This window comes from Eretmochelys imbricata, chromosome 1, assembly GCF_965152235.1.
Source record: "Eretmochelys imbricata isolate rEreImb1 chromosome 1, rEreImb1.hap1, whole genome shotgun sequence".
Lineage (NCBI taxonomy): Eukaryota > Metazoa > Chordata > Testudines > Cheloniidae > Eretmochelys > Eretmochelys imbricata.
This window is the reverse complement of record NC_135572.1, coordinates 347292705-347320012: the sequence shown is the minus strand read 5'-3', so window position 1 is coordinate 347320012 and position 27308 is coordinate 347292705. Positions and strand designations below refer to the sequence as shown.

The 27308-nt window shown below is 41.6% G+C and overlaps 1 protein-coding gene across 1 annotated transcript in view; it reads left to right on the top strand.

Moving 5' to 3' along the window:
• The window catches only part of CELF2 (CUGBP Elav-like family member 2), a 689087-nt gene that overhangs the window by 125165 nt on the left and 536614 nt on the right, over positions 1-27308 (top strand). The window contains exon 2 of the mRNA XM_077836746.1: positions 15926-15969. The gene's annotated coding sequence lies outside the window, so the exon portion shown is untranslated. The remainder of the gene's footprint in view (positions 1-15925; positions 15970-27308) is intronic.

Genomic DNA, 27308 nt, shown 5'->3' with positions numbered 1-27308 from the left:
GCCATCTCTTCAGCCGCCACCTCTCCTCCCAGTCATTTTGTGCTTTCCTGCACTCTGACATTGTCTGCCTCCACGCATTTGTCTGTGCTCTGTCAGTGTGGGAGGACAGCATGAGCTCAGAGAACATTTCATCATGAGTGCGTTTTTTTCGCCTTCTGTTCTTTGCTAGCCTCTGGAAAGGAGAAGATCCTGTGATCCTTGAAACACATGCAGCTGGTGGAGGAAAAAAAAAGGGACAGCGGTATTTAAAAAGACATTTTATAGAACAATGGGTACACTCTTTCACGGTAAACCTTGCTGTTAACATTACATACATAGCACATGTGCTTTCGTTCTAAGGTCGCATTTTGCCTCCCCCACCACATAGCTAGCCCCTCCGCCATCCCCGTGGCTAACAGCGGGGAACATTTCTGTTCAGCCACAGGCAAACAGCCCAGCAGGAATGGGCACCTCTGAATGTCCCCTTAAGAAAAGCACCCTGTTTCAACCAGGTGACCATGAATGATATCACTCTCCTGAGGATAACACAGAGAGATAAAGAATGGACGTTGTTTGAATGCCAGCAAACATACACAGCAATGCTTTGTTCTACAGTGATTCCCAAGTACGTGCTACTGGCCTGGAGTGGTAAAGTGTCCTACCATGAAGGACGCAGTAAGGCTGCCCTCCCCAGAAACCTTTTGCAAAGACTTTGGCAGTACATCCAGGAGAGCCACGAATGCCAGGGCAAATTAATCATTAAACATGCTTGTTTTTAAACCATGTATAGTATTTTAAAAAGGTACACTCACCAGAGGTCCCCTCTCCACCTGGCGGGTCTGGGAGGCAGCCTTGGGTGGGTTCAGGGGATACTGGCTCCAGGTCCAGGGTGAGAAACAGTTCCTGGCTGTCGGGAAAACCAGTTTCTCCGCTTGCTTGCTCGCTCTGAGCTATCTTCCTCGTCCCCAAAACCTGCTTCCGTGTTGCCTCCATCTCCATTGAAGGAGTCAAACAACATGACTGCAGTAGTGGTGGCTGAACCCCCTAAAATGGCATGCAGCTCATCATAGAAGCGGCATGTTTAGAGATCTGACCCGAAGCAGCCATTTGCCTCTCTGGTTTTCTGGTAGGCTTGCCTCAGCTCCTTCAGTTTCACGCGGCACTGCTTCAGGTCCCTGTTATGACCTCTGTCCGTCAAGCCCTGGGATACTTTGACAAATGTTTTGGCATTTCGAAAACTGGAACGTAGTTCTGATAGCATGGATTCCTCTCCCCATACAGCGATCAGATCCTGTACCTCCCGTTCGGTCCATGCTGGAGCTCTTTTGTGATTCTGGGACTCCATCATGGTCACCTCTGCTGATGAGCTCTGCATGGTAACCTGCAGCTTGCCATGCTGGCCAAACAGGAAATTGAAATTCAAAAGTTCGCGGGCCTTGTCCTGTCTACCTGGCCAGTGCATCTGAGTTGAGAGTGCTGTCCACAGCGATCACAATGGAGCACTCTGGGATAGCTCACGGAGGCCAATACTGTCTAATTGTGTCCACAGTACCCCAAATTCGACCCAGCAAGGCCGATTTCAGCGCTAATCCCCTTGTCGGGGGTGGAGTAAGGAAATCGATTTTAAGAGCCCTTTAAGTCGAAAAAAGGGCTTCGTCGTGTGGACGGGTGCAGGGTTAAATCGATTTAATGCTGCTAAATTCTACCTCAACTCCTAGTGTAGACCAGGGCTAAGATAATTTCAGTAAGTTGAGAGAAAGAAATTAAGTGATTTGAGCAAGGCCATAGAAAGGAGTAACTGAATACAGAGATTAGATCTCCCAGTGTAATGCCCACTCCACAACCATCCTAAAACAATACTCAAGACCCAAAATCTATTTATCATAGAATCATAGAATATCAGGGTTGGAAGGGACCTCAGGAGGTCATCTAGTCCAACCCCCTGCTCAAAGCAGGACCGATCCGCAATTAAATCATCCCAGCCAGGGCTTTGTCAAGCCCGACCTTAAAAACTTCTAAGGAAGGAGATTTATTATATTCTTCCCTTGTAAAAGAGAAGTGAGACATGAACATTTTGTATTTTTCCCTTACTAAAGTTGCAAAGATTCTGGTGTGTGGTGGTAAATTGCTTCCCTCTCCGGGAATATGTTGGACCAAGTATTTTCACCACCTCATCCTTGCCTTTTGAGAAAAAGCTGCCTGGATTTTGTCACACTTACTCTTAGGCCAGAAGAAAAAATTGGGAAAATTGAGGGGAATCAAACGGTGTGTTTTGGAGAAAACGAAAATACTGATTTTTCCCTTTTCAGAAGTGTTTCTGGTTTTTAACTATTTCAAAACCACTTTGGTCTAAAATTGTAAAATTAGATTTCTGCATTACTCTTCAAAGGGGTATAATGAAGTGGAGCATTTGTATTAACGCTGGGCATAAAACTTTGGTGGTGTTAGGTGTATAGGTGTGAACCTGTGGGAGTTTCTTCAACACCTGCAAACTTTATAAGTTCCTGGAGAGGACTTGCACAAGCTCTCACAACAAGCGTTCCTGTAGAGCTTGTAAGTCCCATGAAACAAATGCCTAAAATCGGAGAGTGTCTCCATGATAACTCTGATTTCTATTCCTCCTATCTGAATAGAGCTCCATTATACCCAACATGTGTCACATGTGGGGCACTTGTAACATATCATGTTGGGTTTATTTTAACATTTTGAGATAGAAAATATAGGAAGATTGTGCATGGGAAGGATAGCAGGGAGGGGCAGGAGAAGGAGCGACGGTCTACTCAGAACCCAAATCCCTTAGTCTTTCAGCATACATTTGGTCTGCAGATACATATTAGGGCCTAAATTTTCAACTGTGATTAGTGAGTTAGGATGCTCCATTTCTGGCTGCCCAGCTTGAGACATCTGAAATGGCCCTGATTTTCAGTGGGTGGGTTTTCAGTTCTCTAAGGTATCTCAAGTAGGGTACCCTAAAACTGAAACACCCAAAATCACCATTTCCTTGTGAAAATTTAGGCTTGTTTGTTTTTCCATGAGAACCAATGCATGGGACCATTTTTGCTATATTTCTGTGGAAGATTTGAGCTATTGAAAATTACATTTTTGACCTATAGGAGTCACAAGAAGGTCTCAGGGAAGGAGTATGCTCTCATATTTACCAGCTCCAGGATCGATTACTACACTATATTTATAGCTGTGGTAGTGGGAAATGTCACAAAGATACTCCAGATAGTTCAGTATGCTTTGCACATCTTCTGAATAATTTAGATCGCTAAGAGCATATTGCCTTGGTGTCCTGTGTGCTGCACTAACTCCTTCTTTACTCTTGGGTCTAATTTTAAGAAGATCCAGCTCTTCCAAGCAATCAATAGACTGAACTTTGTCTCTCTTGAATGGTTTCTTTCTACAATGATGGCACTAACAGCACAAAGAACGATATGCAGTTGCTCCAGGAAGACCAGGTCTTTTCAGATATGAGCACCGAGGAATTCATAGAATCATAGAATATCAGGGTTGGAAGGACCTCAGGAGGTCATCCAGTCCAACCCCCTGCTCAGAGCAGGACCAGTCCCCAACTAGATCATCCCAGCTAGGGCTTTGTCAAGCCTGACCTTAAAAACCTCTAAGGAAGGAGATTCCACCACCTCCCTCGGTAACCCATTCCACCACCCTTCTAGTTTCACCACCCTTCTAGTGAAAAAGATTTTCCTAATATCCAACCTAAGCCTCCCCCACTGCAACTTGAGACCATTACTCTGCGTTCTGCCATCTGCTACCACTGAGAACAGTCAAGATCCATCCTCTTTGGAACCCCCTTTCAGGTAGTTGAAAGCAGCCATCAAATCCCACCTCATTCTTTTCTTCTGCAGACTAAGTAATCCCAGTTCCCTCAGCCTCTCCTCATAAATCACATGCTCCAGCCTCCTAATAATTTTTATTGCCCTCTGCTGGACTCTTTCCAATTTTTCCACATCCTTCTTGTAGTGTGGGGACCAAAACTGGACACAATACTCCAGATGAGGCCTCACCAATGCCGAACAGAGGGGAACGATCATGTCCCTCGGTCTGCTGGCAATGCTCCTACTTATACAGCCCAAAATGCCATTAGCCTTCTTGGCAACAAGGGCACACTGTTGACTCATATCCAGCTTCTCCTCCTCTGTAACCCCTAGGTCCTTTTCTGCATAACTGCTGCCTAGCCACTCAGTTCCTAATCTGTAGCAGTGCATGGGATTCTTCCGTCCTAAGTGAAGGACTCTGCACTTGTCCTTGTTGAACCTCGTCAGATTTCTTTTGGCCCAATCCTCTAATATGTCTACTGCCCTCTGCATCCTATTCCTCCCCTCCAGCGTATCTACCTCTCCTTCTCCCAGTTTAGTGTCCTCTGCAAACTTGCTGAGGGTGCACTCCACACCAATGAAGATATTGAACAAACCCAGCCCCAGGACCAACCTTTGGGGCACTCCGCTTGATACCAGCTGCCAACTAGACATGGAGCCATTGATCACTACCTGTTGAGCCCGACGATCTAGCCAGCTTTCTATCCACCTTATAGTGAGGCATCTCACCGCCACCTTCCTTTTGAGTGAGGAAGTCTTGCCTGTGCCTATGGTGGGTCAGCTCCCTGACTCTACCAGACTGTGGCAACACAAGCACTGTCTTACCGGCCTCCAAAGGCTTTGCTCTTTCTGTATAGATAGCGACAGGCACATACAAGCCCTCAGTCCTCTGAGCATTCCATGCAGTATCCAGTCCCTTCTCCACTGAACACTCAGAGAATTACCAGGCCTGTTGTTCCCAAACAAACAGTGCTTCACAGCTTATTTGTTATTTCTTAGAACTTGGCTCTGTTAAACACACACAGCATTTATATATATATTGGTAGTGAAAACAAGAATAAGTTTATTCTCTAAGTACACAGATTCAAGTGATCGTGAATAAGAATATTGGAAAGAAATGGTTACATATAAAACAAAATCATAACATGCTTTCTAGAGACTAAGCTTAACTAGCAGTTACTTTTCTTTCTTTGAAGTTTTCACAATCCTTCATTAGCATTTGGTTCAGACTGGTCAGTAGAGGTCCACTGCGAACCATACAATATTTAACTTACATGTAAACAGATATGCAAACGATTTCCATTTCTGACCTCTCGAGTCCTTGTCCTCAAAGGAAACCTGCACAATGCTTCCAAGAGACAGTCCTGGGAGCTTACATTCATAACTTTGCTGGACAGGAACAATCATAGTCTTAATAAAGATACTGGATTTATGGCTTAGCGCAACAATCTGTAACCCACTAACCCCTGCCTTTTTGTCCTGTGACTGCATAGGTGGTAACCATTCAGCTTCAATGGTCTCTTAGAATGTAACTACTTAAGCAAAGCAATCTGTTCCACCTTGTAACAGGGTCGCACTCACCTCTCATGAGTGCCCTCTGGCCGAGGGCACATGCCTGCACACTCTCTCTCTCTCTCTCTTTGTGGTGGGCCTTCGGTGACTCAGCCCTCTGGCCAAGTTACACACTCTGTGATAAAAGCAGAGCAAAACCCCTTCCAGGGTACAAATCCAACAAGGGACTTTCTCAGTGCCCTCTCTAATGTCTCCCCCCCCAGTTATCTTTGCTCCAGGATAGAGCAGTGCCCCACAGCTCCCTGCATGGTGACAAAGTCTTTGTCCTCTTAGGGCCTTTCCAGCTGTAGCTCTCCAGATGGGCTGCTGCAGTTTGGTTCCCCCCCCTGGGGTGCCTCAATGTCCACATCACTTCCCCCAGTGGTTAAGGGAGATTGGGGGGACCTGGGACCACTGTCTACTCTGGGTTACAGCTCAGGGACCCTGTAGATCGCAGCTGTCCACTGTGTCCCTTTATCTAAGTCATGCTGCTGCTCTAATTCCCTGGGCCACTTCCCCGTGACCAGGTCAGGGCTCCTTCTCGTTCTCCCCAGCATTTTCTGGCAGCACTACCTTGTCCGAGGTCCTGCAGCTCCCTCAACCATCCACACTCCTCCAGCTCTAGCGAGGAACTGAGCTCAAGCTGCCCCTGCAGCTCTTCTTATACTAGCCTGCTGGGCCCTGATTGGTTGCTTCCCACACAGCCGCTCTTGGCAGCTTAGAGGACCTCTCTGCTGCCCTTTTCAGAGGTTGGGTGTGGCAGGGCTGTAAGGCCTCCAGCAGAGGGCCTCAGGGCCTAGTCCACCCAGTCACACACCTTGTACAGTAACTCCTCACTTAAAGTCGTTCCGGTTAACGTTGTTTCGTTGTTACGTTGCTGATCAATTAGTGAACTTGCTGATTTAAAGTTGTGCAATGCTCCCTTATAATGTCGTTTGGCAGCCACTTGCTTTGTCCACTGCTTGCAGGAAGAGCAGCCCGTTGCAGCTAGCTGGTGAGGGCTTGGAACCAGGATGGACCGGCAGCCCCAGCTATCAGCTCCCTCTTCTGCTAAGTTCCCTGTGTGGCAGTTTCCCAGCAGGCTATCAATGGCCGGCAGTTCAGCTGATCCTCCCCACACTGCCATCTTGCCATCTGCTGCTCCTTCCCTCTGCCTTGCAGCTGCTCTCCAGAGCCTCCTGCTTGGTGTGCCGGGGGGGAGGGGAGAAGGGAGGCTAATGTCAGGGTGTCCCCCTCCCCCTTGCTCCTGCACCCTGCTTACCCCATCTTCCATAGAGCAGGGGGGACACACAAAAGGGCTCAGGGCAGAGGGAGCTTCCTGGCAACAGCTGCATCTCAGCTTGCTGATTAACTTAAAAAGGTAGTTTGTACTTAAGAGTGGGCTCAGCGTACTTAAAGGAGCAATGCCCATCTCTCTCTCACGCACAGGGTGTGTGTCTCTGTCTCTCTCTGCCGTGTGTCTCTGTCTCTCTCTGCCATGCTGTCTCCCCTCCCTCCATTTGTGCCGCCTTGTAGAGTGTGAGGCTACATTAATGAGTTAACCCTTGAGGGCTCAGCCAATTGCTAGTTCATCATTCAGCAGTAAGGCATTCCCTGGGAAATATCCCACCCTCTGACTTCACCACCTCAACCAAGCTTCACAATCATCATCTCTCTGTACCAGTATTAAATTGTTTGTTCAAAACTTATACTCTCTCTGTGTGTATATGTATATATATATATATATATATATATATATATATATATATATATATATATATATATATGTCTTTTGTCTGGTGAAAAAAATTTGGAACCTAACCCCCTCCCTCCATTTACATTAATTCTTATGGGAAAATTGGATTCACTTAACATTGTTTTGCTTAAAGTCGCATTTTTCAGGAACATAACTACAACGTTAAGCAAGGAGTTACTGTATTTAGTTGTGATAACTCTGAGTATCTTTTCCAGACCTGAAGAAGAGCTCTGTGTAGCTCAAAAGCTGGTCTCTTTCACCAACAGAAATTGGTCCAATAAATGGTATCACCTCAGCCAGCTTATCTCTCTAATATCCTGGGACCAACACAGCTACAGCAACACTTCAAGAAACATGTAAACAGACAGATAGATAAACATTTCTTACCTGAAAGAAAGAAAACCTGTGTTTTCACTTTTCCTGGTGACCAGTCCCTAGACATAGACCTTAAGAATGTTAATATTCATAACTCCTTACACAACATCCATTATGCATTTTGCAATGATATTGATGACCAGTGTGATAGCAGCTTTTATTTAGGACCTCACATGACAGTCTTTGTTAAACTAGAAGGTACATACCAGATCCAGGAGATCCCTGTAACTGCTAAGCACCCCCTTTGTGCCCCAGGCCAGTTGATATGAAGAGGTCTTTGGGTCACAGGTACAACAATGTGACACAGACATCATGCTTATTCAGTGTACATGAATGAAAACCTGGGCTCATTCACATAACATATTTAGGCAACTCCAGCAAACATCAATGGATGGGATCGGTGACCAAAAAAAGATTATTTAAATCTGTATATCAGCTTTCCACAACGAAATATTCAAATAGCTCCAATCCAGACTGTGTATGTTTGAATCTCTTTCCTCACTGTGCGTGCTTGTATTCTTATCTATGTGCAGCAGTGACAGCGTGGGTGCAGCTACTGTGTCTGCATGGTGGGGGAAGGCAGGATGGTTCGGATGAAAAATAGCTCAGGGTGAAAGCCGGGTTAGAGTTGGCGCTCGATGTTTTTCCATTTTCACTCATGATCTAGAATTTAAAATCAATTCAAATGACCAGAGTGCCAGAAAGGCTTCAATAAAATTGCAGGGATTGGAATTTGGAGCCAGCTATGCCATAGGCTGAAGCTTCAGCAGATTGCAAGATTGCAATGGTCAAGCCATTGAATTGAAGAGAGCGGTGGGGAGATGCGTGGGAGTCAGAGGTATAAACATACTGAGTTAATCTAGCCTCCCTCCTGACCACTGCCATCATTAGATTCCTACTCTGCCACTGAATAGTCTCAGGTAGGGTTTTTAGAATTTGACAAATGAAGGCAATTTGAGGATTTTATACTTGGGGATACATTGCAGGATTTACTGTGTGACTTAAAAGGGTTTTTTTTTTTTCCTGTAAATCAAATATTACCTAGGAAAATAACAATGCTGGCAAATGACACCAGTGAGGTGCCACTCAATCCTGCTCTAATCGTGTTGCTTTTAGGGAATGTAAAGCTTTTAATCATGCAGGGCTGCAGAGATTGGGGTTACAATTCATGGAAATCTACAGATCCCATATAAACACAATGGGAAACCTACTGACAGAGTGAAGTCACAGTAATTTTTTTGTAAAAAATGGAATATAATAACTTCACATTTCAAAGCCCAGGCCTAAGTTCCTACATGGCACATTTAATGAAAAGTAGGTGTAATTTACTGTGTGTTTGGATCTTCAGTACTTCTGCAGCCTGTCTATATATTCTCCCAGGCTAGAACATTAAAGTGATAGTAGAGACTGACTCTATGCAAAAACTCCAAGCATATTTTGAATGCATGGTACGGTCAGAGCAATAGCTCAGCTTCCCTATCACGGCCTTGATCCTGAACTAACAGCCACATGGGTGGACCCTTGCACCAATGCTGCTTTCAGTGAGGTGTCTGGGTTAAGTTTCATCCTGTATAGGACACAGGACAGCTACTAACTGCCGGGGGATAGGATGAAATGTCCTTTATTAGGTGATTTCATAATTGTGTGTAATGGGACACTATTTATTTGTACTACAGTAGCACCTGAAGGCCTCAACCAAGATGGGGGAAGTGCTAGGCCTGTACATAAATACGGCGAGAAACACTTCTGGCCTTGAGGAGCTTACCATCTAAGTAGAGTGTGGGCGGGAGCCTAGAGGTAAAGTGACCCACTCAAGGTCAAATAGCAGGTTGGTGGCAGGGTCTGGAATAGAATCTAGGTCATCTGACTTGCAGTTTAGTGCCCTATGCACTATATTCAGATGGTTAGTGGTACATTGATCTCATTTAGTATGGCAATTTCTAGTGTTCCAGGATATGAACAAAATATGAACAAAATTCACAAACAGAATTGCATCTGTTTCAGCAAAAATGTATTAAGAAACCATCAAACATGGTGCGTTTTATTGTATTTTTTGCTTCTCCCTAAGTTTGAAAATGGTAATGTCAGAGCAGCCTGGTATCAAGTTTCAGACTACAGTGATCTGAAATGGCATGTGGTAGAAACTTAGAACTCCAAAACTTAGAAACAATAAGAAACCTGAATCTACAGAGGTACCCACTGGTCACCTTTATAAGTCAATACTGGACAAATTCACCATAGTATAACTACCATGTAAGCCTGATTTTATGGGATATGTTGTATGAATCTAAGCCTTTTGAACATTCCTCCAGCTGCAATATTCTTCTTATTGACAAATCTTTTAAACACCTTATGCAAGCATTGGTTTATGCAAATCAGATTTTCAAAGGTGCAGTGTGAGAGCGCATTAGATCCAAATCCACCAGAATGCCAGGGATAAGTGCATGTTACAGAGTCATGGGAAGATCAGGGAGGAAAAGAGGGTGTGGGGAGCAGCTTTTCCAGAGTCCAGATTCATTTTCCTACAGCACCACTTTCCAGCTAGATTTATTTCTGAACATCATAAGTTTTCAGTGCATCTTAGCTTGACTTTCTAAATCCGAGGACTGTCAGCTAGTTATTTGAACAGCTATCTATTTTTTCAGACATTTAAATTAATCTATTCATGGATATGCATGGCTTGTAAACCTACTTCTACACACTGATCTTAATGAGATTTTGCTCTCCAGACTTCTGGTTATGGGCAAAACAATACAATCCTGTGACTCCAGTGCATATGTCTTGAATATGAAATGTCTCTATGCATTTCCAAGCTGTCCCTCACCTTGGTATCTGGGTGTTAATACATATTATAAATAAATGCATAGGTTTTAAATTAATAATAAAGCCATCATAATCTTTCTAAAACCTTGCAGAACTCATGTATTTGAAACCGCGCATAAGCACAGAACAAGCTGCTGCAGCCTGTGTCTAACAAATGGAGCTTTTAACAAAATATCTACATGCTGCTACTCTGAAACCTATCTACATGCTGTTAACATTGAGTATAGTGTGTATATGCTATTTACAGTGCAATTAGAGCCATTTACATCAGAATGCAGTACAGCACAGTAGATTTCATTTTTCGTGCAAGGTAGGTTACTATTGAAATTGTTAATTAACTGAATGTAATTAGCTAAGCAAAGTATAAAGGACTGTATCACCATAACCCAAGTTGCTTAACCTTTAAGTGCCCTGATTTATTAGCGTTATGGAGTTGCTTTGAATACAGTCTAAAAATCCAAGCTGATTCTACTCAGCTGTGGGCTGTGTAATTTGAGAAACATATTTTATTGAAGAAGATGGAAACGCATACCAGCCTAGATTAGCTGACACTAAGGGCTTGTCTGCTTGGGGAAATTGGCCAGCATAGCTATAGCAGAATAACTTTTGCTATAGCTATTCTGATATAACTCCCTCCTGTGGATATCCTATTCGGGAATAAAGTGACTTCAATTAATCCAAAATAAAGTCCCGTTTATTGCTAAATAATGTCCACATGGGGGAGTTATACTATGACGCTATACCCCATATTATTCATGGAAATATGGTTATGTTATAGATATGACATTACTGAAATGTACTTTATGCAAGATGGCTCTTTTAAGATATCATTGGAAAGGTTATAATTTACTGAATGTGTTTATCCAATTTGTATGCATGTATCATTTTTGTATCTGAAGCTGGGAATATTGACCATGTCTCTGTATTTCAAATGTGCTATGTTGGATGAGGCCAGTCCAACAACCCTCAGCAAGTTCGCAGATGACACTAAGCTGGGGGGAGAGGTGGATATGCTGGAGGGTAGGGATAGGGTCCAGAGTGACCTAGACAAATTGGACTATTGGGCCAAAAGAAACCTGATGGGGTTCAACAAGGACAAGTGCAGAGTCCTGCACTTAGGATGGAAGAATCCCATGCACCGCTACAGGCTGGGGACCAACTAGCTAAGTGGCAGTTCTGCAGAAAAGGACCTGGGGATTACAGTGGAGGAGAAGCTGAATATGAGTCAACAGTGTGCTCTTGTTGCCAAGAAGGCTAAAGGCATATTGGGCTGCATTAGTAGGAGCATTGGCAGCAGATCGAGGGACGTGATCATTCCCCTCTATTCGGCACTGGTGAGGCCACATCTGGAATATTGCATCCAGTTTTGGTCCCCCCACTACAGAAAGGATGTGGACAAACTGGAGAGAGTCCAGCGGAGGGCAACAAAAATGATCTGGGGGTTGGAGCCCATGACTTACGAGGAGAGGCTGAGGCAACTGGGGTTATTTAGTCTGCAGAAGAGAAGAGTGAGGGAGGATTTGATAGCAGCCTTCAACTACCTGAAGGAGGGTTCCAAAGAGGATGGCTCTTGCCCCAGAAGTTCACAATCTAGGTGGTGCACAGGATGCAACAACTGAATGAAACAGACAAATGGGAAATTGGGATAACAAAATGAACAGCCACTTAAGCAGGAAAATCGTAATCTTGGCTTATCACTTGCTCAACAAATAAGAGAGGTCGTGTAAGCAGCATCCTCACCTTGAGGGTGCCTCCTCATGTCTGGATGCAATATTGCAGAAGACTTCACCTATAGCCAATAGCCACTTCCTTGGCCCTGGAAAGGCCAGTCCAGTCAGCATCTTCTCCCAACTCCCTCTTTGGGTCTCTTGTGGCTTGTCCCTCCGGCCATCTCACCTAGCAGTTCACTCCCCTTCCAGAATAATTAAACTTAAAGTTCACAAACAATGTTGAAATGTGTAGTTCTTCAGCATCTCTCGGGCATGAGTGAAAACCCCTGCTTCCTGGGCCAAGCAGAGATTCTCTTGAGCTGTATCTTCCCCAACATCATTGCCCCACTGCTTCCATTTGCCAGGGACTCCAGCAATTATATCTGAGAATCTCCCTGCTCCTTTTAGGCCCTATCTCAGTGTTCCCCAGAGAGGAACCTCCCTGATTCCTGTGGGTGACAGCTTGAGTTCCTCAGGCTCTTCCCAGAAGGGAACTCCCCTTGTTCCTCTCTCAAGGGTCTTCTTTCCTTTACTGAGATCCCAGCTCTATTTAAGTAGTGCTCTCCCTTCTCTACCACCAAAGCTAGGTTCAGTCTTTCTAATTAAGTCCCGTTACACCCAGTTGGGGTCACAATTTAGCCCTTATGTCGCCAGCTCATCAGTGGGGCAGAGGGAGATCTACTAAGTCACAGGCAAGTCTCAGTCCACCTTGCCTCGAAGGGCCAGCCTTTGACAGGTGATGATCTGTGGGCATCACAGCAGAAGTAGGTTATCATCTCACATCTTGATATGTGAAATGAGCTAGTGGTGTCTTTATTCCTAGCAGGCAGGAGTCTCTCACCTAAAACATTTCAGACATGGACAAACGGGTGGATTATTCTGGACTTTCGTCCCAACTTGAATTGCAGTGGTAAACGAGAAGCACATGGATATAGTGTGAACTTGATAAGATTGAATTTGTTGCAAGGTCAGGCTCCTAGATACAAATCGAACTATAATAATCAAAAGGAATAACACACTTTAAAGCCTTATCACAGATTCAGCTGATTCCAAGAAATATTTTATAAGCTTTTCAAGATATATTACAGTATGTACCCAGATAAAGAGAATTTCAAACCAAGTTTTTAAAAAAAATATTAATCCCTGAAAATACTGAAGATAACTTAGCATATTCACTGTTTTTGTTGAGGCTCAGAAAAAGCTTTTGAAGAGGCTTTCAAAAAGTACATATTTTTAATTTTTAATCCTCCTTGTACTTCCTGATTCTGGCTGCACATGGAAGTATCAGAAATAATAATCATACACCATTCTCAAGCTATTTCTGTCCCAACAAGAAACAGGGAGTATTAGAAATCCCACAAGAAAACTTGTTAGATTTCCATCTGCTCTTTATAACTTGAAGTTTAAATAGTTTGGCCTCAGGCCAGATGAAAATCCAAATCTTTGGGTGTTTGTTCATATTTTACCTCTGCATCTTTGGAGGTTCCTCCTTAATAATGCCTTGAAGGCAGTCTGTGAAGCCACGGATTTGAATGGAAATTGAAACAGGACTGTCCTCTCAAACCTGCTCTGGAAGGAACACAAGTCAAGGGTATATTAATGGGACAGTGTGGGAAAGCCTGTATTGTTACTGATTCCGTGGCATCTCTTCTGTGGAGGCTTTCAGTCTCTAGTGTTCTCAATCTGGACTCGGCTACAAGTGTTAATTTTAGTTGTTACAGAAGAGAATAGCATCTCTGTACTGTATTTAAGACAATAAGAGAAAAGAAAAGGTGAAATCCATTATAAATATATGGTATTGATTGGACAACAGTGACCATAGGAGGAGCCCAAAGATCTTTCCCTTTTCTCCTGTTTGAATGTTGTTAAAGTCCTACATCACAGCAGTAAACCTTCCAACCAACTGTTGGCTCACGGTTAGCTGGGACTCCATTCTTGAGTAGGGGTAATGCTCCTTTCCTGAAAATTAGGCACCAGTCTAGCTTCAGTGTAGACAAGGGTATTTACAGGCAGGTCTAAGTTCTCCTGGGAAACTTGGTGGTTTTCTCACACAGTAGCCTGCACTAAGCTCTGGGCAGCCTTGGTTAGGCACTGTAATGGTTGTAAATTTTGGTTAGTCCCTAGTTAAGCCCATGACATGATACTTTGAACACTTAATGGAGAACAGGTCAGTGACAGCTCCCGGCAGCTGTTATATGATACAAATAATAGATTAAGTATATTATGGTATTTTAAAGTGTAGCTGTTTGAGCTGATAGGACTACACATCTAGCAGCTAAGAAAGCAAATAGAACAAGACCTACCATCTCCTAATGCTTTGTTCCTTGTCATGCTAATGGTGGCCCTTGCAATTTTTTGTTTCTATAACGTTAAGGTTGAAATGTTGGAGTATTTAGGTAGTCAAAGTTGTATTCAGGAACACAGATCTGCTTAATATCTTTCAATTCCCTTAAGCCTCAATCCAGCAAAGCACTTAAACACATGGATAACTTTCACCAAGTGTGAGGTCTTTTACTCAATGGTACCATCTGTGTGCTTAAAGTTACACGTGGGCTTAAATGCTTTGCTGGGTCTACACAACTAATGATTTTTTTTTTTATTTTTTTTTTTGGTCCTGACAGTTGCTTAGAGCCTCTGGCATGCACAAACTTCTTCCCACTGACTTGCATATGTACATTTAAGGGATGTATCGGGCATTTAATTCCTGTCTTTGTGTAGTCGAATGCTTTATACTTTCATCTCCGATCTACACTAATGTTTTTGTTAGTGGGCGGTTTTCATTCTTTGTGTACCAAAATGTGAACATACCAGCTGCATAAACTACACTCTCTAAACAAGCTGTTTTATATCGTGATGAGAGTGAATCCTTTTAAACCTAAACTTTTACTACTTTAGGGCCTGATCTTGCAATCCAATTACAACACGGGACCTCAGTTGCTAACACTGCTGTTATTCAACTGAAAGAATGACTTGACTGGTTTTCTACAAAATAAAATGAGGTGCTAATTATGTTAATATAAATCAACAAAATGTATCTCTTAGGGTTGGAACATTATTTATTATCTTTAATTTCTGTTCACGATTTTGTTTGTTAGGTCTGCTGATTTAAAGATCTAAAGGTGTTAGCTAATTGAATAGGTAAGAATCAAACTTTATCTAGCTTTAAGATTCACTGTTTTCATAAGTCATCCCTTTTTCTACTATTTATATTATAGATCTAAATTATCTGATTTTGCTTCCAATTTTTATATTCTATTTGTTATTCAGCTTATGCATTCTCTTTGTTAATGTGGTATTTTATTGTTTTCTTTTTGGCATTTGTTTATTTCTTTCATATTGTGTTATTGCTTTTTTCTTGTGTTTTCATTTCTAGTTATTTTCCATATTTTAGTTATTAAATTTTCAGTACAAAAAAAAAAGATTGTCAAGAACATACCACTAATTTATTTTGGTCAATATATGGAAACACAGCAGGCTCGTGTATTTTTAACTACTGGGAAGCAGGAAAAGGTATGAGCTAAAGAAATTACATGATAACCATTCAACACAAAGTTCCTAATGCTTGAACACATTCTCTATATTAATATTTGCTCCTGCACACACACACACACACACACACACACACACACACCCACCCCAAAATGCCCAAATATACACTTAAAAAAGATAAAAACCGAGCATAGTCTTTCTGTGATCACATGAATTTTATCAACATAATTACTGTATAGCTGAAATGAAATCTGCTTCCTCTAATGTATTATAAAGCTGCAGTTAGACTATATTTATTGTTTCTGTAACAAAGCTTCATTAAAATGTACAGGGGTTCAAAGCCCAGAAGATAAATTACAGCTAATATCAATAGTTTACTTGACCACAATTTGGTAAATACATAAATCTTTTTCTCTTTTCCTTAGATATTCAGCTGAAAACTGAAAAACAACTGAAAAACAAGGACTAGGTAAGCGATGATGATAAATTATTCCTTCCACTATCATATTCTATTTATAGTATTTTCATTCATTAGGGTTTTTAATTTGTTTTGGCTTTGTTGGTTTTCATACTTGCTCCTATTTCTTTAGAAAAAAATTCATTACAGTTCAGATTTCTTTTTTGTCAATATTTTAATCCAATTACATTTCTCAGTAAACAACCATTCTTCCTATCTATTTGTAATGAACTACAACCAGAAGTGATTTTTGATTTGACAAGCTAATTTTGAAAGGACAGAAGGAACCAAGCAATAAACTGGATAAAAATAATAATGGAATATACCTTGTTAGATGACAGATAGAACAGATTAAGAACATGTGGTAAATAGAAGAGATACCTAATGCTAAGATATATAAATAGGCTTTGTCTTATTTATTTATTATTTATGTATCAGTTATTTTTTAAAAAGCAGCTTACTTGAAACCATCTAGCTACCTACACAGCTGTCCTTTATCAACATATGTTCTTAATACTGTTTCTCTCTTCTTCATCCTGTTTTAAATTAAGCCCCAGTCCTCTCTGCAGGATTGCGGTGTTAGGTTGTAAACTCTTTGGGATTGGAACTTTTTATTTTCCATTTCTACAGAATCCTCACTCTGAGGCCCTTATCTTGTTTATGGCCTCTAGGTCCTATCCAAACACAAACAATAATAATAAACAGTTTTGTTAGGAAATCTGCAAAATGGAAACAATTACACAGCATGTTGTTCAGACAGTAAGAACCTAAATAAGCCCCCAGTTTGGCAAAACAATTAAGTGCTTACGTGCTTAACTTTAAGCATGTGAATACTCCCACTGAATTCAGTGAGATTACTCTTCTGCATACAGTTAAACATGTGCTTAAGTGCCTTGCTGAATTGGGACATTAAGTATCATCGCCTCTTCAGTTTGATAGAATCCTCTTCCGTTGGAACCTAAGAGCCACTATCCTGTGAGTTGTATGTATTTTTGTTATTGTTAATGGTTTGTCACCATGACACACATGACAAACTTGGGCATGCAGGGGTGAAAAGTGGAAGTTCTGAATTTATGGCTTAAAAATATCAAAATGAAAATCTCCTTTAATTTGCAATTAAAGCTGGGTTTGGGACACTAACAAATACTCCAAAATAACATAAAATTCTTTCCCAGTGTCTGCTAATTCTGGATCTCCGCAACAGCAATGCTGACAGGAGACAGCTGCTTTCCTCTTTTCCCTTGCTTCCTTGTCTGCTACGGGAGAAGTATCACACATCTTTAACCAGTTAAGCAAGCTGCAGAACGCCCCCCAACCCCCTCCTCTCCCCAAACCATGTCTTCCCTTCTTAATGACTGCATGAAAAAACAAGTATCTTAAGCTTTTAGTCCCTTGTGTTGCTGAAGTCACTGGAAGGTTTCAAGCTTTCCATTTGAAACTGGCTTGACTGTTTTTCAATTGCATGCTCTCCCCTCTTCTTGCACCCCACCTCCTCCAATGAAAAATTCCCAAGTGACAAAAGTTAACATAGATATTTGTTTTAAAAAGCACAAGTGTTATACAGCCTATGGCTTTTTGGACAGCCATGTTCAAATATATCCTAACACCCCAGTCTTGCAGTCACATCTGCAAGCATAGACTCCTGAGCCTGTCTGGAACCTCATTGATATCACAGGCCCTATGCAAGGGCACAGGGTCTGTGCCAGCAGACCTCATTTCAGGATTGGGACCTTAATTATGAGTTATTAACATTAGCACAGGAAGGGGGAAATTAAGGACATTTCTTTCAACAGGCATTGCCTCTAAACAACTGACTAAATATTCAATGACTTTATAGTCATGGGATATATCTATTTTCCCCACCTTTCTCCATTTTTCCTAGTTTGCTTTGTTTGCTAAATATATTTTGATACATTATTTACCCAGCTCTGTACCCTGAAGACATTTGTGTGGCTGTTTCCCCCTGTTCTTGGAAATTCATAAGTATATGACTGGAGGGAGGTAGCTGTCATGTATGCTTAAAAAGAGTTAAAGTGATTTAAGGGAGGGAAATTTTGATTCACAGAGAAGTCCATCTCTTGGAGAGGTTATGATTCCCTCTTGGTTTACACCTCAGCTGAAGTAAGATGGAACAAAGGGGAAAGCCTTCTCAGAAGCTTGTGGCCACTGAAATATAACAAATATAAAACAGAAAACAGTGACTAGCAAGGTTTCAGAGTGGTAGCCGTGTTAGTCTGTATGAGCAAAAACAACAAGGAGTACTTGTGGCACCTTAGAGACTAACACATTTATTTGGGCATAAGCTTTCATGGGCTAAAATGCACTTCATCAGATGCATGGAGAGGACTATACAGTAAGGAGGTATAAATGCACAGCATATGAAAAGACAGGGTAAGGCAACTCCCATCTTAGCTTATGTCCAAATACATTTGTTAGTGATGAGCAAGATTCTGTATCTAATTGCAGTAAAAGGCTTGGTAATTTTTTTCATCCAGATAGTTTGGTTTTTTTAGTTGAATCCTACAGAACTGAATTGCAAGGGATAGGGCTTGATTCTCTTGTCTCAAATTTTATACTGGACTTATATAACTGATTTATCATCCTAATGGAAACAACCTGGTAAGGCCGTCAATTTCAGCTAACTGCTTGGACCAAATGGGCAGCAATATCAATGTCTAGAGGGGAAAAAGAGTGCAGAAGAAAAGTCAAACAAAATTAAATGAACCTGCTTAGCCCTTGTTATAGGGGAGTTACAATAGCATGACACTAACCACAGTTGCTTATGCTTAAAGCCAAAAGGTAAGCAATTAGTGGGTGAGTCAGGCCAGCTCACATGCAGTTAATTTGCCTTGTGTTCAGGATCTCCATTGTGTTTGGAGCAGGGAGGAATTTTACATAAGACCAGTACCATTGTCTGTTTTAATGTATTTCCTTTTGTTAAAGCTTTTGCAGGTTTTCTTTATCCTTTCTTAGAAAATCATATATAACTCTCCTTGGGTAATCTTGAAGATATTCTGCATTCAAACAGTAAAGAAATACTTTCTGAAACTATTAAGAGGTCAAAGTTTGATCTCATCCTCTAACGGTATATTATATCATCGTATTTTATATCAAACAGCAACATTTACTGCTGTGAAAGACTCTGCAAGAACACTATGAAGTGAACAGTCACTGAAGAAGGCAGCAGCAGCTTAAGCAGGAACTGCTGCACTGTGGAGGGATAACTAGGGCCACCCTTCTCCCCAGCACCCAGACACTCAGAATTGCGCAGGGGAGACCCTCTGGGGCACTAGGTCCTACCCAGCACCCCCCTTCTCTTCTTGCATTTCGCCTTTGGGAAAGAAATTACAGGAAGGAGCCAGCAAAAGATGGTAGGGGCAACTGCAGAAGTAGCTTAAGAAGGGATCAATACACACTGATGTTGAAGTATTTGCTACAGTTTTGACTGGGCATTCTATTCCCCGTGCTGATGACTATTTGCTCCAACACCCTCCCATCTCCTCTTTCACAGTGTGTTCACCTCAGCCCCACCTGCCCTGCATTCCCTTCTCCTTCCTATCCTGGACAGTTCTCCCTACACTCCTCAATGTCCCCTCTCCTTTACTTTGTTGTTCTGTTTAGCACATCTCCTCGAACTCACACCCCACCTCCCCAACATAAATCATAGAACTAACGGGATGTTTTCTGTCATCCAGTTGTTCATTGTTGTCTATTTACATTGCAAGCTTTCTAGGGCTGGGAATGTCTAGTACTCTGTGTTTGTACAGTACCTAGACCAATGGGGCCCGGATCTTGGATGGTGCCCAGGCACTAATGTAGCAAATATGATTAACAGGAAAACGTGATTGATGAGTTGTATGTGCAGATATGCTACAATGTATAATAACTTCTCAGTATACTATACAGAACAGGGCTTCTCAACTAAAGAGTTTGTCCAATGGTCCTCTCCCATTCAGAGTCACATGGACCACCTCCTCTTTTGTTTGTCATTTGTGGCCACTAAAGCAAACGGTTACACAGAAAAGTGATACTGAGGTATTTTACACTGTTTCACTGATGAGCTCCCGTCCTTGAGGATCATTCCTGTTCCCTCTCTTCTTATGTGCTACCAGGAGAAGGATGCGAACCGGCTCCTCCTCCATGTTTCCAGCTGAGTTTACAGGCACCCAGGCTCTTCTTTGCAACATCCCTAAGACCTCTGGTGAGACAAGGAGGTACAGTCAGTGCCATTTGACTCACCAGCTCTCTGGAGACTACCAACGAGAGCTAAACAGACCACAGTCTGAGAATCACTAGTAGAGGCTACACCTAAGGTTTGCTAGTCAAACGGATGCCTAATGCTAGCCCCCAAGGATGAGATCCTCATTCCCACTCCCCAGTCCCTGTATGGCAGGTAAAAGGGCTGAAGCTGCATAAAAGGTCACTAAAAGCCACTGTTCCTCCTAGGGGTTGATTCCCCCCACTGCAGGCACTAAAGAGACAGCTGAAGACCCTTTTGCAAGCCCCGGCATAGGGGACATGCTGGCCAAAGCACTGTGCAGATTCCAGGCAGGGCTGCAGGCCATAGGGTAGCCCAGGGAGGGTGCTGTAAATTTGACAGGCCCCCAGGGCAGACCAAGGATATATCCATACTGCAAATCACAGGGTGTGACTGCAGGTCAAGTAAACATACCAGAACTAGCTTTAATCTAACTTTAGTCAGGTCCTGGAGCAGTGAATCTGTGGCAGCATGCGCTAGCCACCTGAGTAATTGTGCATGGCTTTACTGCTCCAGGACCCAAACTGTCTAGATTAACACCACTTGGGCATGTCTACAAGATCTGCAATCACACCCTGCAATTGCAGCCTGGACATACTCTAAGTCACAATGGGGGCCTCCCCAGCACTCAGAGCAACAGCCTGCCTTTCGAAAGGGCTGGGCACTGAGCAACTCCCATTGAAGTCAGTCTCTAACTCTCTCTGTGCTCCAGGGATTAGCAGCTGCTTAAAATCTAGTTGGAATTGAAGTTGGGTGGGGTCAGCAGGGCTGTGTTACATTATAGTTATTTCTAGAGCTGCTGTTACCTTGGTATCCAAATCCAGTGTGAGAAAGTCATCGGAATGATGGGACTTGAAGGTCTGATGGCCTGCAACCTGTCATGGTAGAACAATAACGAATACTGTCTGTATCAGTAAACTGCCCAACATGGGTCGGGTGGGGGACAGACAGGAAGAAATATAAACCATGTATTACCTTTGGCCCATATTGTTTTTACAGCCAGTTATTTTACACAACTATCATGACTAATACAGGCTTCACCAACACATTGCTGTTAATGGGGAATATTCTTAATGCATCTTTTTCAAAACAATTACTTGAATCCTATGTGAATTATTTAGAATTCGGACATTGAGGGCCTGCCCCGTGGGACATTCTTCTTACCGCGTCCTGCATTCGCGCTCTCACAAGACAGATGAGCACAGTCCCTCTGCTTCCGTCATAATGAAACCTCCGATTGATTTTTACATGACTTTCTCATATGAAAATCCCATGCCTTCCGTCAGGAATAACAAATATTCTTTTAAATGAGTGGCTTGTTCTATTAACAAAATACTAACTCATTCTACTGTGTTTGTTTCTCTCTTCCTGATTCCAATTCCTCATCCATCAGGCATCTACCAGCAGCAGCAAGCCAAGAGTTCTCTTGATGGCCTCGCTGATTGCACAGGAACTAATCTTATTTTGTTCTAAATGATACAGTCTTATAACTTAAAACCAAACATGGACAAAACTGAGCTCTTTATCTTCCCTCCTAGCCATTTCCCTTCCCCCATTCTTCATGTGCTCTTTCAAAGACAATACACCATTCTCCTTGTCACTCACGGCCATACCCAGGGTTGATCTCTGCCTCTCCTCCCTCCCTTTCCCCATCCAACCAAGCCAGGTCTATATCCTTTCACTTCTTCCTGCACAGTACCTCTACAATCAGCCGCTTTCTGTGTTTTTGCACCTGAAACTCCCATCCAGGCCCTAATCATCTCCATTTCTTTTGTAACCTACTTTTCTCTGTACTCCCTGACATCCACATCACCTCCCTCCAGTCCACACAGGCCGCTGCCATGAAAAGCATCTTTTTAGCTGTGTACTTATATGTGTCCTCCTTTCATAGAAGTCAGTTCATTTCCTGATGCTCTCACCTTTTCTGTCTGCACTGCAAGCCAACACTATACTTATGGGACAGCAAAGAGTGTTGCACACCGATCGCTGTATATCTTGGAACATTATCTGTTGCAGGTTAGTAGCTTAGTCATTGAATTTAGTTCTGGTGAAAGGTGTCACATAGGATAAAGAAAGCAAGCTCTCCCTAAGTATATCCAGGATAATATGACATGAGCAGTAGCTATTGAAGATTCCACATATCCATCCCCAACTATGTGTCAACATCAAGACTGAAAGGATGTTCTGTTCCTTCTGTCTGTCATATCCACTCAAGTTGTAACAGGGACTATATTATGGGCAGGGACTATATTTTTGTTATATGTTTTTACAGTGCCTAGCCCAATGGTTCCAGTTTCTAGATCACATTGTAATTAATAATCATAAAGATCAAGGACGAATTCTCTAGAAGTGTGAGGGTAGTTGAGTTTCCAGGCTTATTTAATGAAAGGCCTCACTGTTGATGCTAATGCAAAGAAGCCTATAAACTGATAAAATGATGCTGCAGATAACCAAACGACCCAGAATGAGTAAGCAATACACAGTGTTTGGATTGTCATTGGACGATCTGGCATGCGAAAAATGTGCACACCAATAAAATTCAGGCTCTTACCACTTCAGATGCTTAATTGCAATATTGAAGCTAGTGCCCTGCATTATATAGCTAAGCTGATTTATAATTTAGATGAAAATCAGGTTAATTTTTTTCACTTCTCATATATAGTTCTGAAGTTTAGTTAACGTTCTAAGTAGCATAATTTATTTTTCGCTCTAATTTTCTCTATTCATGGAGGGAGAACTATGATCTAATGAAACTGACATTAAATTATCAAACAATATTGAACAACCTAATGAAAATCTTAAGCAAAAGTCACTGTAAATTAGTTATTTACTATACTGACAACACAAGCCTTTGTAAACCTGATATTGTTCTTATGTAAACTCATGAATGGAGACTTTCTCAAATAAATTACTTAATAACATCAGAGAGTCATTGGCTGTGTAAATATTTCCCAGGGGCACACGCTCAGTTTCCTGAATTTAAATGTTCAATAGAATTTCATATTTGTCACCTTTACTAACGAGTTTTTCCTTATGAAATCATTATTAGCATGAAAAAGTTACATTTTGTATCTAACTTCTTGAATTAATGCTGTTTAAAGACCCTGAGGGTTTGAAAGTTCTTTTACTGGAATGCATCATTTACATAATTTTCATAGCCCGAACACTTTCATGCTCTCAACTATGACTGCACATTGTCATTTCTTTTATGCTTCAAGGCAGCAGCTTTTATTTTTCCCCACACAAAACAATTAACAGAAAATAACAGGTAATAAACATACTTTATTTTTCAAAATTGTATTAACAAGGAAGGGCCATATTTCATGGCTCTGCAGCAGTACTGTCTGCTAAATAGTAAGACAGCCTATGATGCTCTTGTAAGTTTTACACTATGAAAATATTTGATTAGAAAGGGGAAACAATTGCATTAAATGAGATCAGGAAGCTTGCCATCGTTTTCGATATGAGACCTTTGCAAGCATGCAGCAGCATGGCCAGACTTTTAAATAGACTAGATGGTATTTCCTCAGACATTATATGGGCATAGTCCATCCCACTTAACATGAATGGATTAGTTACCTGACAGGGTTTTGCCTACCTGTCCTTGCTGATATAGCTTCCCTTTATGACTCCTCTGCTCCCTGAAACATAGTGGAACTTTCTATCTCTCTCAGTCCACAAGTTTCCTGACTTAACCAAAAATTTTCCTGACTTTGACCCATTTCTGGTTATTATTTATTATTTGTATTACGGTCGTACCTAGAGGCCCCAAATCAGATGTGGTCGGCATCGTGCAAACACATCATGAGACACAGTCCTTGTCCTGAAGAGTTTCCAATATGTTGGTGCTAGAGCTAGGGTTAGAACCCAGGATTACCTGGTTTACAGTTCAGTGTCCTAAATATTAGACCCTACTGCCTACTTTAAATGAATATAGATATATAGATAGTTAGGGATAGTTCAGGGGCTGAAGAAGGCTTGTTTAGGTGATCTGTTTTGGGACAGACTGTGAAGACTCAATTGTTAAGTGCCCAGATAGGTGCATGAAAAATATACTACAGTTAACACACTTCTAGATGAGTGCATTGGAATAATTTATCCGATCACTTCAAACCCGAGGAAAATTTTCCCCATCAGCTGCCTCCACCTTGAGCCAAAGACAATTTAAGAAAAATAATGCAGTGCAGTAGACATTGACTTTTAGAGCCAATCTGCTGTATCTCAGATTTCCCTCAGTCTTTTCAAGCTCCCACAAATATATGGTAGGCAGGGCTTTTTTTGGACTGGAAGAAAAAAATTGTCTAAGTAGCCACAGAGTTTCTAGAAATTGGTCTAGATGGACATTGGTTGCACCCAGTATGGCCGTTCTTATGTTTTTAGATGACTAGATGGATCAGTGGCTCTTCCCATCCTAATTTTTGACTGTAACATATCCTTGGTATTGGTGATGTTGGGCCATCCCTTTCAGGGCAGTGTCAAACGCTGAAAAGAAAAGCACTTAATCAAAACAGAATTTACTGTTAAAAGCAAAATCCAAATTCTACAGATTCTATAAAGTATGAATTATTATCCAGCACAGATTGCTAGAAATGCCTTGAGGCTGGTTATAATGGGATTGGTAGGTTACTTGCTATGGGCATGCCAAAAAGAAGGTCAGACATCCATGTCTCGTCATCATCAATCTTTCCTCTTGCACTGGCTGAGTCTCATTACCCAGATGCTTGCAGAGCTTTAGTGGCCAGTCATGCCATCCAAATTAGCATGTGCCCTTTTAATTGTGTCCAAACAAACACCAAAGGTCCACATATGTTTTTTTCTCCTGGAAAACTTCATAAAGAATATTGTGTAAATAGTGAATGTCAATATCCAGATGGCAACGGATTTGAAGTGATTTTAAGCCACTTGCTGCCTCCTAGGTCTTTATGCTTGTAAGTTGTGTGCTGGGTTGCTAAATGAATCCAGATATTGATTTCTCTTGTGTTTTGCATGGCAGCATCCAGTGATTTAGGGCCTAATCCACAGCTCTCAGAAGTCAGTGAAAAGACTCCAATTCACTTCGGTTTTGGATCAGGCTGTAGGTGAGTCTCCATGCAGCATTACCCTTGCCTATTGAGGACTCTCAACCAAGACTCTAGCTGCGCCCTGAAACATTCTACAAACACGTCATTTTTGCTTCCATTTTGCAATATGCCTTAGATTCCTGGTTCATTCCAGTGACACTGGCTCCAGGGTAGAGCAGGCATCCCCAAAACTCAAATGAAAACATGTAACTCAAGTTCTCCATGTATTAGCGGTGTTTGGCTAGTTTAAATATTTTTTTAAAAAAGACCTTGCATTGAATTTGGTACCACATTTAAACTTGGTGTGAGGTTGTTGCCCTGGAAAGCCAAGGACTACCATAGAGTCAGAAAAAAACAGGAGTAATAGCACAAGGACAATGGCATTTCCTGCTTAGAGTTCCATATTGTAATCAAGGTTTACCTGTTGTACACTGAATAGTGCTTCGACATCCAAGGCTCCAAGCCTGTTCTGACACTGCTTCTACTTTAGTCACTAAAATGTTGTCCATCCACAAAAACTGGTAGCCCAAGAGTATTCCCACATGCCTAACTTGGGATTCACTGCACCACACTTTTACCTTTCTTTCTTTCTTTCTTTCTTTCCTGTATTTATTTTACAAATTAAACTCTAAAAGACCTAGTGGGTTAAAGTTCTTCAAACATGCAAATAGTTTTCATTATTGTACACCTCTCTCTCGCAATGTAAGAAATAAATAATACATCAAGGGGTACTTTGTTTCTCAATATACCATTAAATCATCGTTTGGATGAGAATATACAGGGAAAAGCTAGGTGTCCAGTTTTATTTTCTGAGAAATATACGCTTAGTAATTCTAACTTGTCCATTCAGCATGCCATACTATGGCATGCCATACAACTTCTCCACTGTTGCCTCTTGACACACACTTACCATTGTGACTTTTATTCTGTGGGATGTGTTTTCTCCACTGGCTTTTGGAAAGAGAGTGGACTGAGTGGTTGGAAAATCTTTGAGCTTAGTATCCTCACTATATTTGTTGTGTTGTCAATGCATGATAAATGCAGGCCTTTGTACTGTACTGGTGTTTAGATTGTGTATTTCAATTTTGGTAATGGGTGCCCACTTTATAGGGTGGGATTATATACATCTTAATTAAAATGAGAAAAGGTCAAGCTATTTAGTTTAATGAAGACAGAGGTTAAAAGGTGACTTGATCATAGTCTACAAGCACCTACATAGGGAAGAATTTCTGATAGTATAGACAGCTCTTTAATCTTACAAAAAAAAAGCACAATGAGATCCAGTAGTTGGAAGCTGAAACTAGACAAATTCAGACTCGAAAATATGGCACAAGTTTTTAACAGTGAGAGTAATTAATCATTAGAATAGCTGCCTAGGAATGTGGTACATTCTGCATTCCTTGCCATCTCTAAGAAAGACTGGATGTCTTTCTAAAAGATATGCTGGAGCGCAAGCAGAAGTTATGGACCTGCACAGCTTATTGAGTAAGGTTCTTTGGCCTGTGTAATGCAGGAGATCAAACTAAATTATCACAAAGGTCTCTTCTGGTCTTAAAATCTATGAATCTACAAATGCATTCTATAATTCTTTGATTAGCCAAATTAATTATAAGTTGCTAGCACGACTTGGTAGGATTATATCAGTCACTGTAATACACACAATGCTTATTTACACAGTGCATACAGTAGAGTGAATATATCTTGCATGTTTCACAAAAGATATTTTTAAACAAAAATCACAGAATACTTATCCTAACTATACTTATAATATGGTGGCAAGAGCATGTTGTTTGTACATCCCCATAAATGTCTATGGTGCTTGCTGATATATAAAACACAGTAAGGAGATTTTCAAGGCACAAATGACAGTTGGGCACTTAACTGCCATTCAAAGTCACTGGGAGTGAGGTGCCTACCTGCCATTTATGACTTTGAAAATGTCTCCCCATGCTGCCTTGTAAAGCTACAGTCACAAAGGTCAAGATATAGGTTATGATGAAACAGTAGAGAGGCAAAGAGAAAGGAGGACTAGG